This window comes from Myotis daubentonii, chromosome 1, assembly GCF_963259705.1.
Source record: "Myotis daubentonii chromosome 1, mMyoDau2.1, whole genome shotgun sequence".
Taxonomy (NCBI): domain Eukaryota; kingdom Metazoa; phylum Chordata; class Mammalia; order Chiroptera; family Vespertilionidae; genus Myotis; species Myotis daubentonii.
Genome location: NC_081840.1, coordinates 98,235,919 through 98,242,339, shown reverse-complemented (window position 1 = coordinate 98,242,339; position 6,421 = coordinate 98,235,919). Strand labels below are relative to the sequence as shown.

Genomic DNA, 6,421 nt, shown 5'->3' with positions numbered 1-6,421 from the left:
AGTTTCATTTTTGAAAACATCATCAAGAAAGGCATTGAAGAAGGTGTTCTACCCCTGGATGGTCTGGAATGTGTAAACCAAGTGTCCTTGGTTAGGAAAGATAAAACCTTGTGATTCATTAGCTGACTGTAAATTGCTCAAATTGTTTGCCTTGTTTAATTATTTTGTCTCAGTTTCCCTTATTCCACTTGTCAAGGAATTTTTTTAGCTTCTTACTATCATGCTCCTGGGAATGCTTAGGGGACTCCCCTGGGGGCCTGTGGGGAAGACATTCCTATCCAAACCTCATTCAAAGCTGGTTTCTGTTAGGAACCCAGGCCAAGGGTGCACTGCAAGGGCCCCGAAGCCTCTGGGGTCCGGCTAGTAGGGCCTGCTCTCTAAATATATGCCTAGAGGAAGAAACCCGGGAGACCCCTGTGAGCTGTTGGCTGGGAACACCCAGGTTGGCAGCTGCCTATCAGACCCAGTGCGCTTGTTTGATAATAAATATATATTTTAGCTCTCCCTTTTCCCTCCCAAAATGAATGGGTATTATAGCCTTCTTCACAAAGGTTATTTTTAATTTGCATAATGCTGCAAGTGTGATATAATAGACAGATGGGTCCCATGCCCTCTGCATGGAATTGCCAGGAACTGAACAATGACAATGTGAACCGACACAGGAATATTGTGCCGGTAACTCATACTTTTGTTTTAGACCTAGTGACATTAACCTGGTTAATGAAATTTTGCAAAACTTTCAACAACTCTAGGCAAAGTTACACACAGCACAAAAAGATCTTCCTGGATTGACAACATAATATACTAAAAATTCAGTGTGTTTCTAAGCATGTGAAAATGTTTGCTTGCATTTATGTGACATGGGATTACATTCTGGGCTGAGATAATCAGATTTTTCAGCCACATGATTTATTCAGCAATATATTTGAAAATTATATGGACCAGGGGGTAATTTTCATCTGTGGGGCTGAATTGAGCAAAGTAGACTATCTGGTATCCCAAACATGTTACATTTCTGTAGTGCTTCCCCAATTATTCTAATCTAACCCAACCATTGCCCACACGGAGGAGAGAAGAGAAGGGACAAAGTACTTTTTATTAGCTATAGTGGCACAACAACATGCATAATTTACATATATTTTTACTCAAGCCTTGCAACCTATAATCAGTACATATTCTAATACTCATTTTATAAAGAAAGTGAGGCTCTGAGAGGTTAGGTAGCTTGCTTAAACTCACATAGCCAGTAAGTGGAGCTGCCTAAATTTAAATCTAGATCACAGTTGGACATTTTTAAAAACTATGCTGAAGAGAAAGAGGAAGGGGTACCTGGTCAAATCTTCTCTGGAAACTTGATGAAAAGGAAAGGAGGCAGGTTTTTTAAATTTGTTTTTGTTTTCTGCTTTTGGCTGCTCTGCCTGGAGGTATGGAATAGATTCGGTGGTTTCTCAGTCCACTCAGACTCTATGAATTTATGTTTTTGTGAAAGATCCTTAGTTTTTTGGAAAAGAAACCTTTTAAATAGTGAACACTTTAGACTTTTTTCTTTCTTTCTGAACCGCATATTAGTAAGGTTTTGAATGGGCAAGCTGTCAGGAAGATATTCATCCATATAAATGGGAAGTTTGTCATTTGATACTTGGCTCTGTGTTTTCCAGATTCTGTTACTGCAGTTGGGTGTTGGGCTTGCTTCAACTTTGGCTGACCCTGGAGGTGAGGTCAGCTTCTTTTTGGGGGATATTGGTTCCAAGAGCCATTTGGCCTCAACACCTGTTGCCAAGTTATGCCCTCAGAGCTCTCTGAGATCCAGGCGGTCCAGGTTGCAAGTTGCTGAACTCCAGGCCTGGCTCCGGGAGAAGCCCTCCACATTTCAACACCCCCACCCATCCTAGCACATCTGCAGCCTCACTTAAGGGCTCCTGACACACAGGATCTTCTACTGAATCAGCACAATTCACCCAACACTTCTGAACACCTACTCTGTGTTGGGCCCCAGACTCTTAACACAGCAGCCATGAGCCAAGGAGCTGCGGCCCAAGGGAGGGCATAGACCCAACAGGCTCTCCTACAAATGAATGGTTCCAGAATATATCACTGATCTCATTTCAGATCATTGTTCCAAAGGTTAGGAACTGCTAGGCAAAGCAGAACTATCTACATGAAGACTGTTAAAAATCTATCAAAAATATAATTCAAGTTGCAAAACTGAATTTGTATACTACTTTTCAGGAATTTTAGAACTTAGAGGGACTTTAGGAGTCACCTAGTACAGTAATGTTTAATGCATAAAGCAAGGCATAAATATTGGCATTATAATTGTGAATGATCACAAATGTATCCCAAGTAAGTTATTTTTTTAAATTTTTTAAAATTCCTTTATTGATTAAGGTATTACATATGTGTCCTTATCCTCCCTTTACCCCCCTAAACCCCCCTTCCCCCTGCTCATGCCCTCACCCCACTGTTGTCTCTGTCCATTGGTTAGGCTTATAAGCATGCATACAAGTCCTTTGGTTGATCTCTCCCCCTTACCTCCACCCTCCTCTACCTTCCCTCTGAGGTTTGATGGTCAGATTGATGCTTCTCTGTCTCTGGATCTGTTTTTGTTCATGAGTTTATGTTGTTCATTATATTCCATAAATGAGTGAGATCATGTCATATTTATCTTTCTCTGACTGGCTTATTTCGCTTAGCATAATGCTCTCCAGTTCCATCCATGCTGTTGCAAATGGTAAGAATTCCTTCTTTTTTACCGCAGCATAGTATTCCATTGTGTAGATGTACCACAGTTTTTTAATCTACTCATCTGCTGATGGGCACTTAGGCTGTTTCCAAAGCTTAGCTATGGTGAATTGTGCTTCTATGAACATAGGGGTGCATATATCCTTTCTGATTGGTGTTTCTAGTTTCTTGGGATATATTCCTAGAAGTGGGATCATTGGATCAAATGGAAGTTCCATTTTTAACTTTTTGAGGGAACTCCATACTGTTCTCTACAGTGGCTGTACCATTCTTCATTCCCACCAGCAGTGTACTAGGATTCCCTTTTCTCCGCATCCTCATCAGTACTTGTCATTTGTTGATTTGTTGATGATAGCCATTCTGACAGGTGTGAGATGGTACCACATTGTCGTTTTGATTTGCATCTCTTGGATAATCAGTGACTTTGAGCATGTTTTCATATGTTTCTTGGCTTTCCTTCTGTCTTCTTTTGAAAAGTATCTATGTAGGTCCATTGCCCATTTTTTTTATTGGGTTGTTTATTTTCCTTTTGTTAAGTTGTATGCGTTCCCTATAAATGTTGAAGATTAAACTCTTATCGGTGATAACATTGGCAAATATGTTCTCCCATGCAGTGGGCTTTCTTCTTGTTTTGTTGATGGTTTCTTTTGCTGTGCAGAAGCTTTTCATTTTGATGTAGTCCCATTTGTTTATTTTCTCTTTAGTTTCCATTGCCCTAGTAGCAGTATCGGTGAAGAAATTGCTTCGACATATGTCTGAGATTTTGCTGCCTATGGATTCCTCTAGTATTTTTATGGTTTCCCATCTTATGTTTAAGTCCTTTATCCATTTTGAGTTTATTTTTGTGTATGGTGTAAGTTGGTGGTCTATTTTCATTTTTTTGCATGTATCTATCCAATTTTCCCAACACTATTTATTGAAGAGACTGTCTTGACTCCATTGTATGTTCATGCCTCCTTTATTGAATATTAATTGAGCATAGTGGTTTGGGTCGATTTTTGGGTTCTCTATTCTATTCCATTGATCTATATGTCTGTTCTTGTGCCAGTACCAGGTTGTTTTGAGATCAGTGGCTTTGTATTATAGCTTGATATCTGGCATTGAGATCCCACCTACTTTGTTCTTCTTTCTCAGGATTGCTGCAGCTATTTGGGGTCTTTTTTTTATTCCAGATGAATTTTTAGAAAGTTTATTCTAGGTCTGTGAAATATGCCATTGGTATTTTAATGGGGAGTGCATTGAATCTATAGATTGCTTTGGGTAGTATGGACATTTTGATGATGTTGATTCTATGTATCCATGAACATGATATGTTCTTCCATCTGTTTATGTCTTCTTCTATCTCATTTTTCAGTGTCCTGTAGTTTTCCATGTATAGGTCTTTTACCTCCTTAGTTAAGTTTATTCCTAGGTACCTTAATTTTTTTAGAGCGATGGTAAATGGGATTGATTTTTTAGTCTCTCTTTTTGTAAGTTCACTATTGGTGTATAGAAATGCCATAGATTTCTTGTCATTAATTTTGTATCCTGCCTCCTTTCTGAATTCATTTATTAAGTCTAATAACTTTTTGATGGAGTCTTCAGGGTTTTCTATGTACAGTATCATGTCATCTGTGAATGACGACTATTTTACTTCTTATTTTCCAATTTGTATGCCTTTTATTTCTTCTTCCAAGTAAGTTATTAATTGGTTTAGAATTCTAAGTAGTTTGGAATGGGACTTTCTCTTAAGAAATTGGTTATATATCATATGCAAAGTTTCCTTAGTTTTGTTTTTTTTCTTCACATTTTATCTATTTACTTTTTTTTTTTCTTTTTTGGCTGGGTACAGTGAACTTTATTGGTGGTGCACAAGGTAGGGCTCCCTAAGCCCCTCCCCTTCTTCAGGGGCTCTGGGATGGAAATTGCGGTCAGGAGATTCTCAGTGTGTTGAGGGATCCATCTGGGGCAAGGACTCCCCAGCAGCTGTGGGCCTCTCTTCCTCTTGCTGGGGCTGGTGGTCCAGGGGGCTCTGACTCCTTGGAGGCCATGTGGACCATGAGGTCCACCACCCTGTTGCTGTAGACAAATTCATTGTCATACCAGGAAACAAGCTTGACAAAGTGGTCACTGAGGGCAAAGCCAGCCCCAACATCAAAGGTGGAGGAAGGGGTGTCACTGTTAAAGTCACAGGAGACAACCTGGTCTACAGTATAGCCTAGGATGCCCTTGAGGGGGCCCTCTGATGCCTGCTTCACTACCTTCTTGATGCCACTGTATTTGGCAGCTTTCTCCAGGCGGCTGGTCAGATCCACAACTGACACACTGGGGGTGGGTCACGGAAGGCCATGTCAGTGAGTGAGCTTCCTGTTCAGCTCAGGGATGACCTTGCCCACAGCCTTGACAGTGCCAGTAGAAGCAGGGATGATGTTCTGGGCAGCCCCTCGGCCATCATGCCACAGCTTCCCAGAGGGGCCAACCACAGTCTTCTGGGTGGCAGTGATGGCATGGGCTGTGGTCATGAGTCCCTCCATGATGCCAAAGTTGTCATGGATGGCCTTGGTCAGGGGGGCCAAGCAGTTGGTGGTGCAGGAGGCATTGCTGACAATTTTGAGGGAGTTGTCATACTTGGCATGGTTCACACCCATCACAAACATGGGGGCATCCGCAGAAGGGGCAGAGATGATGACCCTCTTGGCTCCGCCCTTCAAGTGAGCGCCAGCCTTCTCCATGGTAGTGAAGAAACCGGTGGATTCCACAACATACTCAGCACCAGCATCACCCCATTTGATGTTGGCAGGATCTCGCTCCTAGAAGATGGAGATGGACTTTCCATTGATGACAAGCTTCCTATTCTCAGCCTTGATTGTGCCCTTGAACTTCCCATAAGTAGAATCATACTGGAACAGGTAGACCATGTAGTTGAGGTCAATGAAGGGGCCATTGATGGCGACAATATCCACTTTGCCAGAGTTAAAAGCAGCCCAGGTGGCCAGGCACCCAATGTGGCCAAATCTGTTCACTCCGACCTTCACCATCATGTCTCAGAGTTGTGGCTGGCACTGCGCAGGAGGAGCAGCTGTCTGACGAACAGGAGGAGCAGAGAGCTTGTCTGTCTATTCCTATTCTGCTGTATTTAAATATATATATATATATATATATATATATATATATATATATATATATATATATATATATAGATAGATAGATAGATATAGATATAGATAGATAGATAGATATAGATATAGATATAGATATATATTTGTTTTCGTAGCTTTAATTAGTTTCTACTGGTCTCCCCTACTAAGAATTTTCTTTCCTTTCTTTGGCTGCCATCTAGAGGCTACTGTGGTAATTGCATATATTGGGCTTTCTAAGCAGAGGCAGAAAAGAAGTAATCAATTCTTTCCCTGCTTTACTTTCTAAGGAATGCTCATACATGTCTGTGTCTGCACAAATATTTTGATTCTGAGGTTGAAATTTCTAAATGGTCCTTTACTCTTTCCTTCGGCGGCCCTCACTTTTACAGAGGAGTATAACTGGCAGTTTTTGATATCTCATCTCTAAAGCCCCTTCCCGAAACCTTATTTAATTTATTATCTAAAATAAAATAAACCCATTCAACTTCTGGGGAAGCAACTGACTTTAGCTTCTGGCCTCACCCATGGCTCTTGGCTGAAGAGGAAGAAGGTGCTTCTTT

General features: G+C 41.1%; 1 pseudogene; it reads right to left on the bottom strand.

Moving 5' to 3' along the window:
• Positions 1 to 4,608: 4,608 nt before the first annotated feature.
• On the bottom strand, positions 4,609 to 5,782 carry LOC132242757 (glyceraldehyde-3-phosphate dehydrogenase-like; annotated as a pseudogene).
• Positions 5,783 to 6,421: the final 639 nt, after the last annotated feature.